Source organism: Ooceraea biroi, chromosome 5, assembly GCF_003672135.1.
Source record: "Ooceraea biroi isolate clonal line C1 chromosome 5, Obir_v5.4, whole genome shotgun sequence".
NCBI classification, from domain to species: domain Eukaryota; kingdom Metazoa; phylum Arthropoda; class Insecta; order Hymenoptera; family Formicidae; genus Ooceraea; species Ooceraea biroi.
In genome coordinates, this window is record NC_039510.1 from 14,725,164 (window position 1) to 14,751,602 (window position 26,439).

Sequence of the window (26,439 nt, forward strand, 5' to 3'; positions counted from 1 at the left end):
CGTTGCGGAGTACCACGCCGATATTTTACGAGCGATTATAATATTGCGACAATTACGAAATCTTTCGAGGTCGACTAATGGTTAAACGCACCGTACAGATTTATATCGAGTGGAAAGGAATTTTTACTACATTCATTACGCCGAAGAGCTTTCCGTGCAGCGTGTTCGTTACAACTTGTATGAGGAATTTAATGAAGCTATTTCCATTTTAATTTATTCTCCTTAACTCATCTTTATCGAATTACCTGGCGTGAAATTTGATATAAAACGGGGTAAACTTACAAAGTAACGTTTGTAATATAATAATGTCCGAAGGCGCGCACATTGTGCTCTGTACACGCGCACGACTCTTGCAGGCGCGGCTTCTTAATCGAAATTAATGCACGCCGAGTTAAAGGAGGGAGAGAAAAAATGCGCAAGGTTCCATCGCCCTACGAAAATCCCGCTCATTAATTTTACATAGTTTTTCGCGCGGCAAACGGGTTCAGGTTCAGCTCGCACGGAGGATTTTCGTGAGGCCGGATATTCGAGATGCAGGAAATGTAACGTCGTCGCTCTCCGCGTGCGGACGAAATTACGTAATGCGATTTGGACCGCCGAACGATTCCGCGCGTTGACTACGAGTTCGTCGTAAAACGGCGTAAGATCGACCATAACGCGTCTCACGTAGAATTCTCCCCTTTCATTTTATTCACTGTATGAAGTTGGAAGACAAGGGAAAGCGAGAGAGAACTGTGGAGATCAAAATTTCATTTGTAAAATATATAAAATCGAATTTCTGAAAGAAATTTATAAGGATCTCGCCTGACACCTAAGGCTATACTATTGTTGCTCACGCGAGGGATGTGCTTAGTAATTCATGGTTTCCTATTTTTCAACATAAGTTATTGATCATGTATTGTTCAAGTTCAACAAAAACAACATGTCAAAATCAAAGGATAGTACAGATAACAAACTAACAAATGGCAAGTTAAAAGCCACGGAAGACAAAGAGAACGTTCACGTCCGCCCGCGATGTAAGATGTTCGAAGAGAGATCGATTCGCTAAAAACCATCCGTTATATCGCCGACTCCTTTGTGTGTGTATCCTATGTTTATATATTCTATACTTTTACACTTAATAAGTCGTTTAATAAACGTTCTAAAATATAAATCATTTATTCTATCGTTCACGGTAAATAAAGAGAACACTACAGGATGGAAAGGGAGAATGTGCGATTCACACGCGCATACTGCTTCACCCAAATTATGTTCGCAATTAAAGCGATACACGACGTACTCGAGCGTCGACGACGGTCCGTAAAGCTCGATGACGATCTTCTCTGAAATCGCACGAGTGTATCGCAATGGAACTTTCCGCTCGAAACACACCGTCGCCATCAGATGCCGCGGTGTTTTAAATTAAAATCGCCGTCGCCGTTTCGTCGCGCGTGGGTCGCGGGATTTTTATTGAAAATACGCGGCTGCTGCCGCGGCAAAACGCGTCGTCGGCGCGACGCGTCGCCGCGACTACCCCTCCTGTTTCAGCGAAACGTGAGTTTTCCCCTCGCAGCGAACCCACACCGCCCCGTCGAGTCGTTATTTCGTGCCTCGTTGCAAGAATAAAGAGAAAAGAAGGAGAAAGAAAAAGAAAGAGAAGGAAAGAAGGAAAGAAAAAAAGAAGGAAAGAGAAGTCAAGCGACCCGGCGCGTAAAAACGAGCCGCTTGCCGTTTTGCCGCGTGCGCGAGGAAAAAGGAGTTTGCAACGAGTTGCCGGCGCCGCTTTCCCGTATCTTTACGGCCACGCCGGGGTCGGCAATCGAATTTAGGGGTAGAAAGCGAACGCCGGCGAACGTGCGAGGGGTCGCACCCGACAGCCGGTCGGTCCGAGGGTTCCCTCTGCGGAGGGAAGAAGCGCGGCTTCTCTACCGCGAAGGGACGATTTTCTCTTAACGTGGAGGGATTTTCTTGACCACCCTGTATAGGCGCACCGTGGGGTATGCATGTATATATACGTATATACCGAGCGACGTGCCGCACGCACACAGGCCAAGCGACAAAACGCGGAGCATGCGCCCGAACGCCCACGAGTGTACGACGGTCGCTTTTGGATTCAGTTTCACCCCCGGCGTCAGCAGGGGTAGAACGCGTTTCGGCACCGTCCAGCAACGTGGGTCTCTCGTCTAGGACGTCGTGCGTCGTCCTGTCGAAGCTCGTTTCTTCTCATTGCCAATCTCTCCTCTCTTTCCTACAACTTTCTTCTCTCTTTTTCTCCTCTCTGTCTGCCTCCCCGTCATAAAACAGCCGCGAGTAAAACGAGTCGATGACGAATCGGACGCGACGCCCGAGTAGGTATTCGCGCGTGTGGTTGGACAGTCGGCGCGACGAGAGCCCGGACGCCCAGACTGCGGGACTGTGATCGCGACTGCCACTGCCAAGCGTCGAATCGAGGACGCCGTCTAGCTGCGTCGACGACGACGACGACGACGCTTCGCCGCGAGTGTGAACGTTTCCCGTCCGGCTTGTTTCCCCGGCGAAACGAAGAACGCGAGCGCGAAACGGAGTGAGATAAAAGAGCCGTCGTTTGCGAGCGCGTCTGCTGCTGTTGTGGTGTTCTGGTGCTGGTTGATGATAATAGTAGTAGTATAGCAGTACTAGTGGGTTGCCGTGGGTAGTAGTAACAGTGGGTGAACAGCACACGTAAACGCTTGACGACGACGACAACGACGACGTACACAGCGTGGAAAAATGCGGTGAACCACCCCCCGGCGATTCCGCCGCGCGCTTCGAGGCATTCCTCAAGCAGTTCGCCCATTCAGGTGAGTGTGAGAGATATCCCTTTTTCCGCGCTCCTCTCGACAGCCCCCATCCCCCGTGACAGCATTTTTCTTCCCGCACCCGGGGACACGGCAGTAATTGCATACCCAAATGACGTCGCATCGACGAACGCGCGACGATGACGTACGATCGACAGGCTCAACGGCCCGCACACCTAGCGACGAACGTGCTTATTTGATTCTCGTTGTAACGTTGATGATAAACGCAATTTAACCGAAAAAAAACTCGCGATCAAACGACCCAGCACTGAATGTGCGCTGGAAATGTTTTCAAGATACGAAATCGCTGTACCGCGTGAGAATTTTCGCATGAGCCGTTCGATTTAGATATTCAGAATATTTAAATGTATTAACAGGGTAAAAATAAAAAAGAAATGTAACAAGAGTAAAGGAAAAGGTGTAAATATATAAATGAGTAGAGAAAAATAATGTTATATGGGATTTAAAAATAAGATAAACTATAACATTTCTTTAATGTGTGACACGAGTTTCATCCGGAATAAATTTGATGGATTGTCCATACAGCTGAATATAAAAATAAAAAAACGGAATATGCGTACAATGAAACCACCTTTGCACTCGGGCGATTCCCGCTCGCAAACGAGCAGACAGTTTTAAACGATCGCGCCACGTGTGGCGTTTCGTCGCGATCGTTTTCGAGCGAAAATAATCTTTATCGACGTGAACACCACGCGGCACGACGACCACTCTTGGTACGCTTATGGACCAGATATAAAAACAGATATAAAAATACGTCCAGCGCATCAACGGTCAGCGAACGACGTAACGATCGATCCTGTCGAGGTGTGATCGTCGATCTAGGTCGTTGCGCGAGTATAGTATTTTTAACGACGGTACGATGAACTCTCTCTCTCTCTCTCTCTCTCTCTCTCTCTCGTTTTCGCTCGAGTACATGCACGGAGACTGCGATCAAGAGCTCGTTTCTCCGTAACAGGCGTACAAAATGCGTACGGCTACTTTCTAACTCGTGAATAAAGTCCGTTCGCGCGTTCAACGCGCAATCCGATTACGCCGAAGCTGGAGACACGATCGATCGAATACGACGATGATCTAAGCTCTTGACTCCGGCAAGACTTTCCTCGTGAACGTCAAAAGCGATTCTATCAAAAATTTAAGCTTTCTCCGTAACAGTAGTTTCCTTTCAATGCTGGCTATCGCTTTTTCGGGGATTTAACTTTAACAGTATTATCGTATTTTTGATCGCCGCGTCAATCAATGTCCCTATTTAAGGTAATCTTTTTCTCTGAATATTCTGGACTGCGCTCTCTAGACACACACGTACACATGACGGAAATGTGTGTGCGGATCTGTAATAATTTATCGCGGCTGTCTTGAGCGAGTGTGGAACATGGCGTTTGATATTCCAGCCGGTGCTTACGTCGCGCTGTCGTAATCGCGTAATTTTATCCTGCACCCTCGACAGAACCTTTTTAGCTGTTTTCTTTCTTTTCTTAGTCGAATCCTTCTTTCTCTCTTCCTCTCTCGGGCCGGATTTTGCTCTCACGTCTGTCCTTATGCATTTTAGGTGCGCGGACAATTATATCTTCTTTTCTCCGTCCCACGGTACAACCACTGATTTATTACAGTTATATCGGTTTTCTCCGGAACGCCTTTATAGTGTACGTCTATATAATAAGGGGGTGTGCCGCTTCCAAAGAATTCCATTGCACGCAAATGTCAAACGAGGGAGAGACACAGACCGAGTGAATACGCGGAGAGCGGTTCAGCAAGGTCCCCAAACTGGCACACATACCGTGCCCTATCTTTATCTGCTTTATTCCAGCTCGATTGCGATGAATCTCCATGGCTCCGAGGTCGAGCCGACCTCGTCGAATATTTATGCATTATCAGCAAGCGTCGAAATTTGAGACCGCGTTGCTGTAATATTGTCCGTACCTAAAATAATGAATTTCTCTTATGCATTCACACAGGATGTTCAATAATGATATTTGTTGTTAATCAGATTACGTAGAAAGCAATAATGAGGCAAGAGCAAACACAATAATAAAAATTAATAAGCAGATGGAGAAGAAACGTTCCATTTCTGAAATATATTATAGATTATCGTTCTTCAATAGGATGACCTTTCTATCGTGAAAATAGCAGTTATAAAAGCATCTAATTTCGTGGTTTTAACGTACGAGCTCATCCTTAAAGCACACGCTGTTCGTACTATTCATTCTTCATACCTCTCAATTTAACTCTGCGCTTGCAGACCGCAAAGCGCGCTAATACCGCTTTGTTACTCAAACGAGTACTGCTGATTACGGTATTAAGGAGGGATTAAAATAGGAAGTACGCGAGTGTATGTGTACGCGGTACAAATAACTGATCGTCGACAGAGTATTTACGTTTCCACACCTAATTATGCTTCCCGTCTGCCTTGAGCTCTCTCTCTCTCTCTCTCTCTCTCTCTCTCTCTCTCTCATCTCTCCCTCCTTCCCTTACGAGTATCCGTGGTATTAACAAAGATTATGGGGGTGAGCTACGGGTTTGATCCACGAAAGTACGCACGGTACACTCGTCTAGCGCGCACGAGCCGAACAAAGTACCAGGTGTACCGAGAATCCTGCGGCAATAAGTTACGGAACTTTACTTCTCTGATCCCTCCGGCGGTTTTCCACGGATACAACTGTTTCACTGCTTGTCTAACCTGCTTCACTTCAAATGAGGCAACGTCATTCCCATATTCTTTCCCGACGGAACAATGTTTTCCGTTGACCCGGAACCGGCAACCGTGCGCGCGCTCGCCGTTTCACGTTATGAAAAGAACCTGTCAGATGTTTTATCGTGACTCGGTCTGACCTGGTTCCTTGCGTAGATTAGAATCGTGCCAATATGCGTCTTCGAGTCTTCCGATCGATCAAACGATAGAAAAACGTATGTACGAAACACATGGCGAAGAGCTCAAGCGAAGCGTCTTCGAGGCGCGTTCAGAAAATCAGGGTATTCTTTCAGACATCAGAAAGAAAGATAACAAGCAGTACAACGAACCACAGTTCACGCAATCCCGTGAAAACAATGTATTAAGGTCTCGTTTATCTTGGCCGTGCGTCCATCCGGTGCGCGATTATCATACTTATCGAAAACGACGTCCGTCACTAATTGCCTGCAGACGTGAGATTTCGCGGAAAGTAGCTGTGACTTGGCTGGCCGACACGGTTATTATCTTGCAAACGCCCCGCACTCTTGATGAGATTACTGCCCGCGTGCGCTGGTCGAGTCGCGCACGTCACTCCGCATTCATACATGGCAATCGCGTACGTTCAGAGGCCGAGAACGCCAGGAAACGCTTTACAAACGCAGCGTCCCGAAATCCGCGCGTCGCGACGGAAGGAAGTTCGTAGGTCGCCGCCTATTAGCCTATTCAGAAATTGCGGCACGTAAAACGCGCTCGGACGCGGAATAACGTTTTCGACCGACGTGCAATCCGAGTGCACGGTGTTATTAATCGCGAGTGCACGGCGATCACTCGAGAATAAGGAAACGAACAGCGGACAGGCCGCTTATGGTCGTCTCGTTTCACCGCGTTAGAAATCGCAGCCGCGTAGATTCAGCGTAAGTTTAGCGTAGGTTCCGCGTAGGTAGCGTTTCCTCCCGCGTCATCGACGACGACGCTAATATCGATCGCGAGGCCGGGCGCGCTCAATCCTCCGGTGATCACTGCCCGATGCTCGGCGAAGCAAATAAAGGGCGACTGAATAATTTAAGAGCCCGCTCTGTCAGTCCCTTCGGTCTTAAATATCGAATCCTGTTTACCGGTGAGTCTTGCTCAAACGGTGGAAACGTTAGCGACGAGAATCCTACGCGCGATTATTTCTGCATTAAGGCGCTCGTACTCGCGTCGTATTCGACTATCATATCTTTCTAGGTTCGATTGTATCTTCGTATTAGCAATTGCAAGCTTTGCTGCTATGGTAACTGTTGAAACAATATTATACTCGAGCGTATGGCCGCTCGGGGCGGCCTCACCTCGGCTCGCTCATCAATTCCCTCGACGTAATCCGAAATTCCAATAATTTCAATTAGATGGATAATTTTCGAAAATTGCTGGTATTCCGGATAATTTGAGCCTAATCACGAGGTCTTGAATTATTCAAAGTTCATTGAGTAAAGTATGCCGCTTCGGATTGCGCGCGCTATCGCGGAAAATGCTCCGAGAGGCCGGGGAGACGGATTTAAATTGTTAAAGTTGCCTGCCGTCTGCATCTCGTGCTTTTTCCAAATGAATAAGGTATCACTTTGCAACCCCGGCTCCTTTTCGCACTCTTATTTCTAATCCTTTTCTACCTCTTTTATTTTCTCCATTATTGTCGTTCGAGTTACTGGCAGCGCTGATATTCCGAAGAGCCACAAATTTAGCGATCAATTAAATGTCGCGCGGGTTAATGACATGCATACAGTTTCTCCCGTGTGCGCTCCTCTCACGCGCCAACTTCGCCACCACCCCGTGCTCTCCGATGGCATTAATCTCATCGACGCGGCGGCGGCGGTAGCAGCGGTTATATCTGGCGATTACAATCGATGAACATATTCGTCACGGTGGCTTAAGTGCACGCGGTGTCAGTTGGTCGTCATTAAATTCTCGCTTTATACCCCGTTCCACCTCGAGTCACAGTTTCGTTCCGCGGTCGCGTACATATTGATTAATCGGCATTTATAGCAGCTATTATTTATAGCGGCTTATATTTAACTCGGGACGTCACGCGACTTTCTCCGTTCAATCCACAACGTCGTCGTCGTCCTACGCACAGGAGAAACATATGTAATGAAATACAATACGATACGTAAATGCACAAAGTGCATGGAGAACCACGGCACATGATAAAACTAACTTCGTTCAGTGAAACCGAAAAAAGATGCAGTCAGCAGCACGCGAAGTGAAAAGAAAGGCGCGCGCCGAAATGCGAGGCGACGGCTATGCAATGTCAAAAGTTGGAGGATCGCGACACACGATGGCTTCTCTCGACAGTCTCGCCGAGGAAAAAGCAGTTTCAGATTTACCAGAGGAGCTGTTATCAAAATGAGGGTCACGAGTTGTGAAACACCGCGGACATATCGGTCTTTGCACCTGCAACGGATAAACAAAGTAAAATAACGTATGCATGCTCGTTGTATATATAATATTTGATCCCTTAACGCAGTATTTGCACGTCTGACGTCCGCAGTCGCATCTAAGACGTCGCGAATTGGATCGGACGGAGCCGGCAAGAGCGATTGATCGAAGCAACGTTTAGCGCGCCCCGTCCGCGCCGAGCTACGAGGCTCGAACGTTAATCGTTAACGGCGTTTTACGGTGTTCAACAAATGCCGGAGGGGGGGGGGAGGGCGCTGAACGGTTGCGGGGCGCAGTAACGTCGGTGTGGTGCGGGCGCGACATTAATCTCATCGACAGGACGCTGAGGGTGATTATGGACGGTGGAGCGGCCCGTTCGCCCTCCGGACGGTGCGCAGGGCGGCAACGTTATTGCCGGAGGGAGACGCGGCGCAAACGTTAAAGCGTTTGCGGGAGGGAATGAGCTGTGGCATGGCATTCCGAAATGAAGAGAGAGAGAGAGAGAGAGGCTGAAGAGAGGAGGAAGAGGGAAATGCAGGTGAAACGCGCGTACGTGCGTGCGTGTGCGTTCCGCGCGGCTCTCCGCTCGCGCTCACCCTCACTCCCGGCGCACCACCGCAAACAGTTCGGGGAATTCCTAGCATGTGTTGCGAAACGCGGTGATATGATTTAGGAATCGCTCTCGTGCACACACGCGGACCCTACCCGGGGGTACTGGGATTTGCCTGCCACGGGCGTTACGTTCCCTCCGTAAACGGTCCTCTGCGAAACGGCGCCATAGCGCCGCCGTTGCGCCGGCGTTCCGTTTGGCGTTACTACGTGGCACGATAGCGCTGGCCAAGATTTACCGAGCTTACGTGACCTTCCGTCCGCGAAATTAGGCCGATTCATCATATCCCGGCTGAATGCCGCGAGAGAAAGAGCGGGCAGAGAAGGAGAGCGAGATGGGGGCACCGAGAGGCAGACGAGGCGAGATAGACAAATCATGGAATCAAGATAAGAGAGAGGAACAGAGAGAGAGAGAGATAGCCGCTCTATTCAGAGAACTCCGATCGGTAGCGGCTTGCGTCGACGTCCCTCAACCACAGGGCGTATTCTGCCCATGGGACGTATCGATCATCTCGTGATATATCGCATTCTCGCCGCGGTGGCCCTTCATCTCAGTGAGGGAGGGACTGGACGTCAGGTGCAATCGGCCCAATTATCATACGCGATGGGCTTGCCGGGACTGCCTTGACCGTGACGTGCCGCCTTCTCGTTATCTCAGCACGAAAATCGTCGGAACCGGCGCGTGGTATCCTCTCGAACTCGCGTGGAACGCGCACCGATATTCCTCGCCCGCGTTATCGAAGTGTACGCGTCGCCGATGCGAAACGTTCCATTACGGGGGGGAAAGGTCGAAAGAGATATTTATACGTCAATTGCAAGTAATGCGAGACACGCACGGGGCATTTGACGTTGCATGAAAACGCGCGGCCGTCCCAACGCGAACGCTGCGAAATTTTTCATCGCGAAAAAAGTCAAAGGTAACGAACGGCTATTGTTCCGCGTGCGCACGCGCGTTTCATCGGTATCATCCCGTACGCACTCCGCGGGGTGCGTTTAGTGTCATCTGTTTTTTTTTTAAATTAACATCGCGAACAATTCCTTTAAGCCAAATTAAGCGGGTAAACTTTGCTCGCGCCGGTCCGATCAAATAATTGACTTTACCTTGGATAAACTCAATAAATTAAGCGGCCGTTTCGATCGATTTAACCGTCCGAGTAGTTGGGACCGTTTTCGGAACAATGCAAACTGCATTCGTGCGGGGTTTCGCGTTTTAAGGGCGACCAGTTGCCGCGCTGATCGTGACTCGAAAGAAGACACGTCGATTTGCCACGCTCGATCGCAGCGAATTACACCGAACGTGGCGATTCGCGCATAAAGAGTTGCGCAAATTCTCACGACAAACTTCGCATGCGGATAATAATGTTATTCCATTCACATGATTTCGCCGAACCACCCCCGGACGGAATGAGCCTGTACGCGTTAATTTCATTGCTCGCGCTTCGCGCTAAACTTTCGCGATGAGAACGCAATCGGTTTATATCGCATCCTCCATCATTCGGATTTCATTCCTTTGTTGCGTGCCGTCGACGATGGCCGTCGGCCGGAATACCCGTGGAAATTTTCTGCACGTCGCTCACGCCGCAATGAAGTGGTACAAAAAAACGGATTCTCTCGCTTGTCCGTGCGTAAATACCGTGGGATATTTCGCGATGGAACGTCCGCTCGCTTTGTGCAAATTGAGGCGTTTATGAAGCACATAAACAGCAGTCTTTTCGATGATTACCGGCCATATTCGATATATTTGTCAAATTCCTACGCAGTTGAATCGGCACAATCCACTTACCGCATTGCACGCGACGATAAACGGCGGGAAAAAATATACAGCTGGCACAAACGTACAGTTGCTCCTTGAAAAAAGCAGCGCATTATTGGAAAATTTGTTTAACCGTATGTACGCGGATTTCGTGCGAACCACCGAGCGACCGGAAACGATCGATGGTCGAACAGAAGTAATATCGAAAATGACACATCCACGAATGAGGGACGGATATTTTTCAAATGCCATTTCCGGTTCGTTCTCCAAACTTGTCGTTCTAGTATCGCGTAGGTCCCCCTTTCTGGTATTGGTTCCGGTGTTCGTCCGTTTGCTGCTTTTCTTTCGCGCCGTTCGACCTAAGCCTTCTCTCAGGTTATCCCTTACCCCGCCTCTACCTTTAACGTTCGGTGAATTTTTCAGCATGCACCTGTTTCCTTGCGCGCTCGTTGGATTGCCTGAGGGGGATGCGGAAGGGCTCAAGGATTCATCCCAGACACCTTTTCGTTTCCTGTTTTTCTTTCTTTCGCACGTGTTCCCTCTCCATCTCCGTAGATACATTCGTTCGAGATTTCTCGCGCACGGAATACATCGATTTACGTTATATCATTTGATTTGATCAGTTAAACAGATTACAATTCATGGACAAATTGATGTCACATTTGTTACACTTATTGGACAAATAAAAATTGATTGACGATATAGAGTGGGAAACTTTGAAGCACCTTCCGGTATGCGCGTTGCATACCGCTAACTGCACTTCATTCATGTTGCATTCAGTTGGATTATTAATAGCATAGAACTAGTTGAAGAGGCGTCATCGTAGATAAGGAATCATCCATTTGCCGCGATTTCTGCAACTAATGACTAACAAACAGAAAGCTTATCTCGCGCGATGATCATTCAGGCCAGTCCAATTCTTCTTCCTAACGCGATCGCGGCCGTGGATACACGGCCGCGATCGACCACTCTTAATCTTCGAACTTAATCGCACGCGATTAAAATGCTGTACGGTCTCGAAAATTGTGATAACCGCACGAGACGCGGCGCGCGGCATGGCGCGATCGAAGTCTCGCGTGGATCTAGACGGTTCGGGACAGGCTTCGTCGCCAACAAAACGAGCCCGAAGCGGCCGTGACGTACATTCACGGAGCGTGAAGTTACGATAAACGGCCACGATGTTGGGACAAGGCGGATAAGAGGCGGCAGTCGTGGCGGCGGCGAGCGGGTGACTCGGTTTTTGCGGCAGTGAGCGTTGCACGAAATAGCGCCGGCAACGAGAACGCGTTTAAAAGGTAGGCAGGTACCCGACCGGGAAATAAGGGCGACCGGAGGGAGCGAGGCAGAGCGCGCGACGGCTTATCGCACGGGAATGAGCTCTCCAAAGCGAACGAATAAAATAATACGATGCAGAAGGGAAGGAGCGCGCGATGCGGCATCGTGCGGAAACGACGAACGTACACGTTTACGAGAGAAATCAAAGAGCGCAAGAATGGCCGAGTAACAGTCTTTTATGTATCGCTTAGGATGCAAAGTGTAATTGACTGTTTCGTGATTCTATTAGCGTATTAGCTATCTAATCAGTTTTTGCTACGATGAACAACATTAGCGAATTTAACGAAAAATTCATATCCCGACGTTGTCGAAAGAATTCGAGATTCGTATCGAACAGGATTTTAATCAAGCTCATTACTATTTTTGCATCCTCGAATAATAATTCGCACTCTTCTCAAACCTCATAAACCACTCGGAGAAGAATCCCGGTATTTATTGACGCAAATAGAATAATAATTTTAAAGCAAACGTTTTATAAAAAAACCGGAGGGGAGGCTCCTAAACCGGAAGACATTAAAGAAGCGGAAGGTACGCGGCAAGTGCGAAAGTGGGTCATACAGAGTAAAGTCGATGAGAAGGTAGATAACGCGGAAGAGCAAACGAGCAAGCGAGGAGGAGAAAGAGAGAGAGAGTGCCAGAGAAAGAGAGAGGAGAGAGGGAGAGCAAACGGGTAAGGATAAGCGGCAAGATTAACGAGCTGAAGTCCAGAAGAAGCGATGGATGGATGGATGGATGGTGCTGGCCGGAAACAGGAAAATATAAACGAACGGAGGGGCGGCGAAGGGAGGAGCGCGAGAAGGTACGAAGGGAATGTTAATGACAGAGTACCGGCGTGCAAGAGTGACGTCGCGGAGAGAGGTCTGGCGCGCCTTCGCTCCCGTGCGTGCCTATGAAGCTCGCAACATCCTGTAACGCTCCGTCTGAAAATGATAGGGTGAATGTACACGGTGCTTAGATTTGATACAGTGACGGTTCTAATTTTGACTCTCTCTCTCTCTCTCTCTCTCTCTGGTTGCCTCCCGCTTTGCTTGAGGAAGACACTGATCAACTCGCTGATCTATCCCCAGCTTGATTACTGTTCGGTGGTCATGTCCGATATAACTGGGGTGGAGAATACGAGACTCCAGCGAGCTTTAAACGCCTGTGTGCGTTTCGTTTTTGGCGTGAGGAGGGATGAGCACATCGCTCCATATTTCAGAAGAGCCGGGTGGTTGAAGGTGCGTGAGCGGCGCGGTTACTTTATAGGTGTCTTGATGTACAAGGCTCCGCGGTATCGGGTCCCACTTCATCTGTCTGAGAGGCTTCGCTATGTGACTGACGCTAGAGACAACGTGGCGACGCGAGTCTGTGGGCTGGACCTTGTCGTTTCTAGTTGTCGTACTGCGACTTATCAGAGCTCTTTCATTGTCTACGGTACGCGTCTCTGGAACTCCCTTCCCGCGTCCCTGCGTAGCTCAGCCTCGGTGCCGGTTTTTAAGCGTGCGTTGTACGATCATCTTTTGGAGCTCTCCGTCCATTAATTATAATTAATGTTCTTCCAGTGCATATTAGTGTAATGTAAATTTTGTATTAACTTGTTATTACGAGATGAATTGTATTAACTGAAATTCTGTACGGGTTTACCCACTTTTGTTTTTCTTTGTACTTAAGGACACGTACCCAGTACAATAAAATAAATATATATCTCTCTCTCTCTCTTCTCTCTTCTCTCTGGCGCTCCTCACCGTTTCCTCTCGCGGAGCGAGCGCCGGCTGCTTCGCCTTTCCTCTCGCGATCCACCTCGTGATTAGACGGAAGATCGCCACGGGCTCGGAAGGCGGCGGGAGAGCATAGGCCGTCCGCGTAAAGAGGGTTCGGCGAAAGCGGAATTGGCTTTCGGCCGAGAGCTGCGACTGACATTTAATCTCGGTAATTTCGCCGCCACCGCCACCATGATCGAGCGCGGATCGGATCAAATTCGATGTATGAAAATACGCGGGGTGAACAATTGGGAAACAGAATGTAGTGCGAGATGAAAGAATTATTAAGCTGCAGCAAAAAATGCGGATAAATGTTTTACTGTAATACAGATTAGACTAAAATAATGGAACAGTAACATCGATAGAAACACAAATGCGATAATGTAAAAAATATTATAACGGTTGCAAATACTTGCAAATGTAAAAAAATGAAAAAATATCTCATAAAATATTCAGTAGTTTTTTTCAGCAACGTCCTGATTTTTCAAAAAGTTCATCACAAGACAGGTATTTGTTTATTAAGCTTAGCTCGGTTATCTAAAAATGCAACAACAAACCTTTTTTCTCTCTGGAATCTACGCTCGATAATGTTAAAGATGGAAACAAGCGTACGTCACACGCTTGAATTCGCGATGGTTCTCCGTCATGACGACGACGGCGTTCACGTGTACCAACCGCGTTAATTGACGTTCGGTGCTACGTGAGGTAAAACGTACAGGTTATTGGCACATAAACGGCAGAGAGGCGTTAACAAACACGGGAAAGCTACAAACTAGATCTCCGCCGGAAGCCTCCCCCGACTGTCGTTACTGTCTATTTATGAATATGCAACAGTCGCGCGAGTTACGCGCTGTTGCGCGCTCCCGCGCGTGTCCGCGAAGGTTTCGACCGTTCGTAACGTCATTTGCTTCCCAGTGCATTAATTAACGTCACCGAACGCCGATAACAAGGCAACGTTATCGCGAGCGCGTGGAAAGAGCTCCCGTCGCCGTAAATCTAAATCCGCGCGGCGTCCGACTTCGCAATGAGACTGCTGGGAGCATTACAATTTCGAGCCGCGCGGCATTTACGCGTACGTGAGCGTAGCAATTCGAAAAATGTCACGTACACACGACGACGACGAGTCCGCATAATAAAACATGCGTGAATCGCGTAGAATTCGCCGATAAAGAGCACGCGCTTGCGCGCGTTTACGCGCACTTGTATCCTCGTTATGAATATTCGAGTCGGGCTCTGAGATGTTTCTCGATGTGCTTCGAAGCCACCTCGAGATATATATATATATATATATAAAGTCGGTGCTTTATTCATCAATGCCGTGCGTGCAAAGCGAGGTAGAATCTTATTGTACAGTATTACTTTACAGTGCAAACTTAGAATGCCTGATTCCCACTGATACCGAATAGCTGTCGAGTGTACGCTGTCAAATATCGCGGGAATAAAACGTGATACATAATGCAGATATCACTGTAAAGCTGTCATATAAATGCGCAACGCTGCAACGCTCCTTTGCAGCTAAAAGCATTGTTATATATAAAAATAAATTTGCGCAAGAAAGATACATTGCATCTCTTTTTCTTCAAGGCATGCCAAGGTTTATATAACAACATTATAACAATTAGTTCAACGGGCGTCTTTAGGACACTCAACCGACGAACAGCTTTAACTTTAGCGTCTCAAAGTGCCTGACGGATAACGCAGCTCTCGTCGCTAGATCTCATAAACTTCCGCTCTCATTTGTTACAATCTAATGAGTGTACTTCACAATGCTGCAGGATTTCTCTCGCGAGCGAGAGGCGAGTCGGCGCGTCTTTGTCTCGTTCGCTAATGAGCGCCCGTCACATTCGGAAACTCGCCGGGCGGACCGCGCGACCGGCGCGCGAGTACTCGCGCTCTCCGGCGAGCGAAACGCGCAGCATCCGCGTCGCGGATATGTGTATACGCTCGAGAGCGATGAGGGGTGAGAACGCAGGTAGGAACGCACGGGGAGGGTAGTCAGCGGTGTCCCGCAACGTGCGCGTGTGTACACCGGAATCGCGAGCGACAGATCGGGATGCGGTACATTGGTAGCAGACGCGTTCCGGACGGCCGCGAAAGCGTTTCAACGCCGCGGAAGAGACGAGTAAGAGGACCGACGACGAGCCGGTGAGAGGCTCCGCTTCTATCCGGCGGCGTTCCCCGCCCCGGCCCGCTTCGCCCCGCCGTGTACAGTGCCAGTCAGGCCTGCATTGTTTGAGTTATCACAATGGCGGAACAAAACCTCAACCAGCGGGAAGGAGAGAGGGGGAGGGGGAGGGGATCGAACTCCACTCCAAGCGCTCTCTGTTGCCTTTCCCCTCGACGGCAGAGACGATGCCGCCGCCGTTGCCGCCTTTTCACTCCCTCGTCCATTCGCTCGTTCACCAACGCCGACTACTACTCCTCGTCGTGCCACCCCTCGGCTCCGGTCCCCTTCCGCCCTCTCCCTCTCATCCCTCTTTTACGTTGGGTCCGCAAACAACAAAACTACCCTCGAGCGCTCTGCCGCGTGGCGCGCATTCCGCCCTTCCTTTTCTACGCGTTCTCTCGTCCTCTTTCTCTTTCTATCTCTCTCTTCTTCTTCTTCTTCTTCTTCCTTTCTCGTGCTTTAGGGTGCGCCACTTCCTCCGCCATCGTTCGCAGTAGAAGCTGCCGCTTTCCGAAATGCAAGTACCAGCCGCAGAACAAAGGGCAAAGGTTGCCGGCGCAAGATGAATCCATTGTGTCAGCATGAGCGCGCATACACGTCGATGTTTTCCGAATTACGATGCGAGCCGGGTGTTTCTTGACTCGCGAGATAAATGTTCGCATTTACGCTGGACCGCTCAAGCGTTACGGAGGCATTTAGGAAGAAATTTCTGGATCTAAACGGCTACGTGGTGATAGTCACTAATATACGCAGTATAACGTTAAAATAACCGCGAATTCATTCGATTAATCATGAAATGGAATAAAATCGATCAATGAATAAATCTGATGAGGAAATTAAATATTAGATAATGAAGAAAAATTCATGCGCATAGAATATTGAGAACCCGGTACATAAAATGGTTGAGGAACTTGTAACAGCAAAGTCCTATTAATAAAAGTGCATGCAACAGCAGCAAGTGATGAATATATTAAAATGTCTTACGGTTCTCGACCGGATAATTCCATTTTCGTCCATTTGAGCTACCATGTTAAATGATTTTCATCCCTTTTAACCTCAGTGAACCGGATGACGTTTTTAATTGACTTTATATTTTCGGAAATTTATCGACTATCGCGGAAGCTCAATTACTGTCGACATATGTTCCTTCGCTCTAATTCCCATACATCACGGTCTTTCGTCGCCGCCCGATCGATTAGCGCTTTATAAATTCAGCACATCAATTTTATTCGCGCGAGTTTTGCAGAATGATTACCCCCTCGAAAAAAAAGATTTTTCTTTGTTACACGTGAACAGCACATCAGCGATTGCCAAATGACGATGCATAAATTGTCGAGAACGTGGTCATTAGTTATTAAAAATACAGAGGCAGCATTAACAACAGTTGCCTCTGAGATTCCACGATATCAGGCAGAAATAGAGTAATTAAGATGTCAGCAGAGCTTCAGTTGTCAATCACGTCATGATACGTTACATGTCGACATATTTGGACAATAGTGAAACGATATTTGTCCTTCCACGTTAAATAATTTATTATTTATCTACTTACGAGAGCTGGCTATTAACAGATCATTTGAAGCATTGGTAACTGAGGAATGCGCAATCGTGCTGAATTGCAAACCGCCACTTCGCGGAACATCAAGCTTGGTAGAACTGAAGGAACTACAAATCTCCGACGTAGAAGGAAATTTGTGGCCGCGCACAGCTACAAATCCAGAACGACTGTGGTCAGATCTGTCGTGGATGATCGGAACGTGTCCGATATCATCGCGTCTTCATCGCTCGGAGGCGATGCGTATTCCCGTTTTCTCGTAAAGCGACACGGCACTCCGTGCTATTTTGCCGCGCTGTTATCGCGAGAGATGGTGTCTTCTGTCTTTCGTTGGCTCTCTATCGCTCCATCGCAGCCGATTTCATCGATCCCGGCCATTCTTCGGTCATCCTCCTGGCGGAGTCGCTTTGCCACCCTCGCCACCCTCGCCACCCTCGCCGATCTCCTCCCCCGACGCGGCTCGTCGTGTTTTTCTTACGGTTTTTACTTGCCACCCGATCGTCTTTTTTTACATCCTTTTATGATTCCCGCTGCCCACCGCGCGCCACATCGGTAGCTTTAGCAAGTATCTTATATTAAGTATTTCTTTTTCCCCGCTTATTTTATTTTTCATCTCCCATCGCCCCGGCGTCTCGGTCGCACCGATCACTCTTTTCTCTTACGGGGATTTCCTCTCGCCACCTTCGCTCGATTCCCGTTACTCTTTCATGCGCCACTTTTCCGTCGCGCTTTACCGTCACTTTGAAGCGGGCTTTAAAAGATTTCGTGTTCCTTGTAAGCGATATAAAATATTCTCCCTGGGAATCTACGTTTCACGCTAAAGTACCATCGATTCGCGCGATGATGTACATCGTACACTGATATATCTCACACGCGCGAATTAATACATAATAATTCACACATACGTACATGTATGTTCAGAACCACCATTCGAAAACGTATACCATGCTAATCGCGCACGTGCGATCGCGGCGCAGATTTGTGCCGTGAACTCGGCGATTTTGGAGAACGCGAGCAGATTAATCCACGGGAGTACGTAGGCAGGCGTATGGGAAGTCGGGAATTAATTTCAAACAATTGGCCCGCACCAAGTTCGCGCGAGCGCGATTACGGGACGATAGCGGCTCCGGCGCGTCTCCCGAAGAAACTCGAAATCGATTCCGACCAGCGATTAAGAGAGCGCGCCACCCCATTTTCGACGTGCTCGCTGTTATGCCGGCGATATCGCTTATACCGACTCCTCCCGCCGGTGATTCCCCGGAATCAGTCTCGTTCTCGTGAAACGTTCTCGCTGGAAGGCCAATTTTCTTCGCGAGGCCACGACCATTCCGGCGATCTCCGATCGTAAAATTCTTGACTGCTGCTGTCTAGCCGCGCGATAACGCGCGAGAGAATTCAACATCATCGGCGCGTTGCGATTTGATGGGGAAATCCAACGACCGTAACTGCGAGTAATAGTGTGGGCTTCTCCAAATTAGTGGCCAAATTTTCGTGCATCACGAATTCGTGGTGCGCGCTCGCGAACGGATCCCGAGATCGATGCCGAACCCGAGATTGTATTGCGGATAGGATTGCGCTCGCTTCTCGACACGGGGATCACTTGGTTGAGACTTCGCGCGGTTTCCGGGGTGTAACCGCACAATGGAACTTGACGGCTCGTTCATAGTGTCGTTTTCTGTTAGTTACTGTTTGCGAATTAAATCCAGAGGAATCTGCAGTCGACTTCAACTACTTCACGGCTATATTACGTCTATTTGTTTTATTTACCAACATTTCGAACCACTCATCGTATATTCGAAGTTCGATATATTCTAGTATAAATTTGTTCACAATATTTCAGACGCGTGGTTAATGGTGGCTTTAAAAATGTGCAGAATCCGAAATACTGAAAGCGTCATAATTACTACTGTCAAATTACCTTATCACGATAAATGGAAGATGAAAAGTTTCACTTATGCAATGTGCTTGTATCAATAAATTTTCGATAATATTCAGCATCGCGTGTGAATAATATTTTCTGTTGAAGCTCGTTTGCGCCCACATTGTTTTACATTTTAGTTTATGAATAAGATATAATTTTAGTTAAAAGACATAAAATTATTATTGTGACGAGTGCTAATTAATAATAATTAATACCACTTTTCGTAAAATGTGCATAATTATGCAAGAAGATAAAAAAAACGAATAATTATTTTTGCGACATTCTTAATATTAATGTACTGTAAAGTATTGATTCGACAAATTAAAAAAATATATATAATATATGAACAAATGAAAATTTAATTTCGTCCATTAAATTATGCATTGGTCCTATTCCCTTGTGGCCACACACGACATATTTATTTAATAAAAGCCGACAATCCGAAATGCATCAAACGGTCGATTAATTTTTTATTGTGTGATAATCGCGCGACGCATCCAAATTTCTGAAAATTCCAACGAAAAATATAATTATGTCCACCTTTTGTACGTACATTTTGTACATACATTTTATCACATTTGTAATAACGGTATTCGAGTGGTGTTTACCAATATGTCCGATTATCACTTTGGGGTTGAATGAAATTATCGGAATCATTGGAAATGAAAATATAATTAATCGTGGAAGTATAATAAATATACTACAGGTATAATAAATACGATAATTTACAAATTCATTGTGACGAACACGCGTAACAAATAAATTTGTTATATCGCCGCTACAGAATCGCCGGATGTATTCGGGCGTATGGATGCACCGCAGGACTGTGGTTGTACCGCTCGAACCACTCGAGCTCCATGATAGACACTCGTTCAGGAATATCGAAAAAAAACGCGGCGCGCACTAATCAGCACGATATGACAATCGCCTGATTGCCTGTTCGACATTTCCGACACTCGAGTGGCACTCGAGCGGTGAACTCCGCCGAACGTTGAAATAGCGGTCGCTATTTCGCTTGGGCGCGGCAGAGATCGGGCAAATTACGAGCAAACGCGATTAATTACCATTGCACCATTATTCGGATGTTCTTATGGCGCGGCGAACTCCAGTGTCGCAGAAACTGTGTTTTGAATTATAGTCAAACAAAATTTGCAATGCAAAGCGGATAAAGTTGTCCACTGTCAGTTACACGCAACAACGAAATGTAATGTTACTCTCTCGTGCTCCGCGAATAGACCAATCACTCCTCGATGGGCTCGACGATGAGTTTGCATCGGTAATCGCGCGCACATGCATGCACCCTGCTGCATCCCGCGGAATATTGTCGATGTCGTGGCGATGCGATATCACGGGGAGAAGCACCTGCGACCCTTCCTCCCGTCGAGCTCGCCGATAATGCGCCCTGTAATCTCAAGAATCAAGCTCTACGTCATCGGCGTTCGTCGCAGGAGCTCGAGATTGCTGGAGGATTACTCGACATGCGTCGAACTTTTTCGCGTCACGTGCCGATAGTCGATCCGTCACCAACACCGAATGCATTGCCATCATGCGCGCTCACTAACGTAATCTATCTCGCGATGCTAACGGCCCCCTCGTAAATCAGCACCGATCGGACCGCTCGTTCATCGTGCGCTGTTCATTTCGCGCCACGCAAACTTCGTACTTCGCGACGTGCTTCGGGATACCGAAGTGCAACCGGAGCGTTTTGCTTTATAACGTTGTTTTGGACGCGCGCGATTTTCAAGGGGTCCTCCGATGATGGTTAATTCCCGCGTTTTGTCCATTCGTCCATCGCAAGCGCGAATTGATGGATAAGAAAACGTGACTGAAAGAGAATCACGATTCTCAAGATAGATGCATTAATATCACGATCAACCTCGCCAGGAAATCGTGGATAGACTATAACGATAATATCTTTTTCTCAAAATGTCGGTAAAACGAAGTGGGCAATTTCCCCGAACGACTATTCCATGACTATTTCAGACTAGACACAGAACAGACCGCTCTTTAAACGATCGCTGCGGAATCCCGTAGGTTGCGTGACATGAATGCTTCCTCTCTTGCACACATCTGCCTAGGTAATCACGCTCAGTCCACTGTTTCATCCCTCATTCCCTTTGTTCTGCGTCCGACTTTCTTTGCCGCGGCGAGAACACCACGGTTGCGTTGGTAGCTAGAATGTGCAAAATGGAATTTGCTGGCGTTAAGTCGGAGTGCTTACAGTGCTTTATTTCTTCACACTCCGCCTTTTCCTCGCTTGCCCGCCCCATGGCGAGCGACCTCTCTTCGTTAGCCGCTGATTATTCGGCTCGTTACCATTGGCATGCCGTTTCCCTCCTTCCTCTTCCGTTTTCGCCTTCTTTCTCGCCAAGATAAGGATAAAGATGCCTCGTAAAATTAGTAGTCGCCGTTTACGAGTTCTTCGATGGGGATATCGCGCAAATCGAATTTACTTGAGCAGATGAACGCTATTCCAAGCTTCCGTTCTGTGTCCCGCTGCAAGAGAAAGCAATTTGAGAGAAAGGAGGAGAGGGAGACAGGCAGACAGAAGGAAAGAAAAGCAAGCAGACATATTGTGTGTTTTCTCGTAATATGATCATTTCGAGAAAACCACTAAAACTCTTAAGCGAAAGTACCGTACAATAAAACTGAAATAACAAAGGATCCAAACGAAAGCGGTACACAATGATGTTTAAGAGCGACACGCTTTCACCGCAAACAATCCCCGATGCATGACGGTGTACGGAACGACTAATTCCTTGCGAGGAGAGATCGGATAAGAATAGGGAAGAAGATGGATGGCGTCGTTGGACCAATGGGGGGAACTCACCCCACTGATCTGCCGTCGCATGTACCACCCGATACGTGGTCGATAACGCGCGACTCGGCGGACCGTGGATGCGCTTATACGCTTATATGGCCGAGGCGACGCAGAGAAATTGGCGGAGGCAACGAGAGATCGACCGGGGGATGGCGCAAGAGCGAGCGAGGGTGGCTCGATGGAAAGCGCGTGAGTTCGCGTCTACTCCGATGCTTGGGTAACGGGCGGGTCTGGAAAGTCTGCTGCCGATAGAATAAAGTTGTCAGCCACGGGGCTGAGACGTCCCGTCCGAACCGCCTCGTAAATCTCTCCAAAGTTTCGCTAAACGTGGAAGAGTGGGCTGTTTTTTCGGCGCTTTTGCTTCCTACGATGATAATAGCAGAATCGCAACGCGTATTATGCGAGTGTCCACGGGATTCCACGACGCTAGCTTTGCAAACAACACGATTCCGATTCTAAAGAATTTCTGATAAATGTTCCATCCCAAGAGGTGACTGATTGCTAATGAAAAAATCGCGCGCGACGGACATCAAACATGTAATGATCGTAAGAAAGAAAACCATGTTTGAACGCAGATAGTATTCACATATTGTGTGTTTAAATAGAAATGTTGTTATTATTACTTGAATAAAATAGAATAAAATAAAAATAGAAGAAAGATATACGATGATAATAATCATGCGATTAATTTATATCAATAATCATATGTTAGAATCGAGACCTTACTTGGAAAAATATCGTCTTTTGTATCATTATTTTAAATTACAGAAAGATGCTGCAACGTTAGGAACTTTTTTAGATTTTTTGGACAAATAATCAAGTATTGTGCGTAATTTCTTAGTGAGCTCCTCTTACTCTAAACGACGGAATATTTTTTACGTCACTCATCTAAAGCGACAATGCCCGACGATTTTCTTCAATTATCGATCGTTAACCCACTTGTGCGTTATGCGTTCCAGTTAACAGTAATCATTAGGATGAGGATATGCTAACGAACGATGATTAACAAACGGTACTAATTAACGTAACTAGCGTTGCTACATGGAGGGTGTAGCTTTGATATCAAAAGCGATTCCAAATGATTCCGCACTCGAATCCTCGAATATGCGCTTTATGCGTACGTCATCTCTCGTAACAATAACAAAACCCACCATGAAATTTCATGATATTAACGTGCATATCGATGTATTACGGTACCACTTACCAACGTTTGTCGGCGGTCTAAATCGGGATCTCTGTTACCGCGTAAGAGATCGCCGCTTTTGCGAGCTAACGACCGCAGCCATCGTGGTCCACGATGTTTTGCCTGACTTCCTAAGGAGAGTCCGTAAATCATGGCTAAACGGGTTGCGATTCTCGCTCGTTATACCGAATTTTCGCATAATACACAGAGGACTGTGTACGCCAGATTTATGCCAGTTATTACAAACACCATGGTTTATGCAGTTTCTGCGTTGCGCGTTAATTAAAACAAAAAATTCCGTCCGACGTGGGTGGCGTTGTCACGAGTAAGAGCCGTTAATCGCGACTACCTTGGCTGAAAAAGCATTTAGCAGTGCTTGCTTTGCGAAATTAATTGACACACTCGCGGCAGACATCGCGCGACATAATTTCAAGAATAATCGCCACGCTAATTACAACGTGGCGACTCGAATTCCGCAAAAAGACACGAAAAAATTCTCGATGCACATCTCTCGCTGATTTTATTCGCGATCGTTATCGCAACGATATCACCGCCTAAACGCGTGACTACATTGTAAAAGTATCTGCGTGTTCAAAGCAATCTTATTTTTTTATGTCAAAGTAGTAATAATAGTAGAAGAACTTGCAGGTCGTGCTGAAGGAAAAGCAACGCGAAACACTGATGCACCGTCAGCTACCCGGCTAATGTAAGAACGACATAACGCCGGTGTTACCTCTTATCCTCGTCCGTTCGCGACGTCGGGGAGCGTTTCTTTGCCCGAATCTTGCTCGACGATATTAAGAAGAATTACGCCATTCTTGTCGCGAACAACGTAGATTATTCTGCTCTTCCCGAGAGACTCGGGGAGGCACGTCCCGTTCCTTGAGTGCGAGGTCTCCTTCCTCTCGACCGTTAAATCCGCGAGCAAGCTACGCGAAACGCGCCCCGACGCCTTGCCCCCGTAATTTCGGCGACCATGTCGTTCCGAGGGAAATCCTAATCGTGCGAGCGCGATCCCGCGCGGCGGCCGTGTTCGCGCCGACGAAACAAGCGGACCCCGAGCATGTTCGTCGGCGCCGGCGAACACGTTCGAGACACGTAGACCAAATGTCACCGCGGTGACGCCGCTGTTGAAGGGTCGCAACATTGTACCCGGGTCGGTGCTCTCTTCCCTTCCGCACAGCACAGCAACGCTCGGTCGAGTGATGCACCACGTGCGTCGTTAACGGCACTTCCTGAACGCGCCCTCGTTTCCACGCATCGCCCTCTTCACCGCCGCAGAACAGGCCGCGGAGATGCATCCGCTTTCAGATCAAGTCCGGATACATCACGCCAAATTTAATGATCGCTAAACCGGAGCGTGCGTCGGAAAATCGGGAAACTCGCGGGAGACTAGTGTGAAAAATAGACGAATTTAACATGAAGATCGAGAATCTCGCGAGAGAACGTTGCAGCAAATGACATGGCCGAGTCTGATATCTCGTTATTTTTATGTCCTCGCGTCCTGTACAATGATAACTTTTTCCAGGTAGCAGTAATTGTTGTTGCTTGTACATTCCTTTTCCTATTTTGTCAGAATACATTGTACGAGTCCTTGGAGCACATTGTCACTGCATCCATCCGGGGAAAGAGAGGGAGGGGGAGACGATCGCGGGCAAAATCGGAGTGGCCGCGTCAACCGCGAGATTAATTATACGCCGTGAAGGAGCGCGCGGAAGGAAAACGCGAGCGCGTTGTCGGCGGATGGCGCCGAGCGCGCGTGGAAGAAACCTTAACATTTATTGCCGACGAATACAGCGCGGCGCGGCCCGAGAAAAAACCGGCCGGAATATTATTATACTGCATCATAGTCACTCGCAAGGCGCGGAGAAAAATGCTTTTGCATCTGCAGCTGACTAACGTCGGGACGTAAGTAATGGTTGCGCGAATTTCCTGCGGAGCGGTGTGTTACCGGTGTGTTTTCCACGGACCAGCGATACGCCAGTTTCTTATTGCCCAGGAAGCCGCTGGCTTTTATTGCGAGTAAAAAGCGCATATCAAAAGAGGAAACTGCGGGAAAAAGAGAGAGAGAGAAAGAGAGCGAGTAATACCGCATGCCGGTTGCGGTGTAAACGCCGCGTTCTCACGTGAGAAGACCACGTCAAAAAGCCTTGGCGATTATTGCCGCGCCGAAACGAACGAGACCGTTTGCGCGAAATTATTCCGCCCGTCCATTCGAAGGCAGTCTAACGAGTACTCCGCAGAGCGATTTAACGATGATAATTATAAGAATTCTCAAGTGCGCGCCCGGCGAAATACCGCGTTCTCGGGCGAGTCGTCGTACGTGAACAATGAAATCAAATGGTACCATGGTCGCGAGTGTTCTCTGCAGTGAGCTGAGAAAAACGGTGGCATCCTCGAGCCCGAATGGAAGTCCTTGCCGCGAAAGCTCGGTGTACAATCCCTTCGGTGAGATTCCCGATGTCGTTAAAACGTCCAATTTCGCTCGAAGATTCGTTCCTCCTTTATTCGTTCCTTACTTCACGTTACTTTCTTGTTTTATCATCGTATTACTTTTTTTTCGCGTAGTGAAGTGGATGTTATAAAAATTTTTCAGAGCTACAAAACGTCATTACGTGGACAAACAGCAATTGATAATCGTAGACGATATAATTGTCCACTCTCTTAAAGGCAATCTAGAAATGTCTGGCATTCAATAACAGGATACGTGGCAGACATGCATTCCACTCGTTGAATCATTCACTTAAGTTTGCCAATCAGTAAGCAGTCATCACCATTATCAGACTCGATATAGCAGCCTGATAAGAGAAACCGAGATGCATTAACCGCGTCTGCTGTAACGTAACAAGAAATCGATACGTTTATTACGAAGAATCCCCGGTCCTCGGTGCGTCTCGCCGGTTCAATCGAGAGCTAAAACATGCCGATAGCGCGACAATAGACAGAGCCGGCGGTAACGGCGGCAACGTCGCGCGTTCCGCCAGGGGTAGGAGAGCCCGCTCCATTATCATCCCCTAAATCACACCGGTAACGTTTTTGGAACGGTCGTAACTCCGGGCTCTGATGTTTTTGGCCTCATTAGTAGCCGTCTCTTGGCTTGATGCGCTACATGGAGGAGGGTCCCGTTAGGCCAAGAGGGAGCTGAAGGACCTCGCCTGCGAGATGGTGGTTGGGAGGTGGGTGAGAGGAACGGAAGGAGCTAACAGTGGCTGCGATTAATATTCCCCGGTTCTACCAAGAGAGAAAGAGAGAGAGGCAGAGAGGGAAAGAGAGAGAATCTCGTCTGTCTCTCGTACCTTCATCTCCCTCGTGCACCAAGCTTTCCCCTCTGGTATGTTTGCGCTTTGAGTCACAATTACCGACAACTACGTCGACGCCTGCGTCATCGCTACGGCATATCTTTCGGGCCGCGTGTTATGTGTAATATCACGCTGAATCGGAAGCACTTTGCGGCGTGACAGCGATT

At 47.9% G+C, this 26,439-nt stretch overlaps 1 long non-coding RNA gene across 1 annotated transcript in view; it reads left to right on the plus strand.

The window, feature by feature from the left end:
- Positions 1–2,081: 2,081 nt before the first annotated feature.
- LOC113561904 overlaps positions 2,082–26,439 on the plus strand; it is a 90,593-nt gene continuing 66,235 nt past the window's right edge. Inside the window, exon 1 of the long non-coding RNA XR_003406518.1 lies at positions 2,082–2,798. This is a non-coding gene — a long non-coding RNA (uncharacterized LOC113561904). The remainder of the gene's footprint in view (positions 2,799–26,439) is intronic.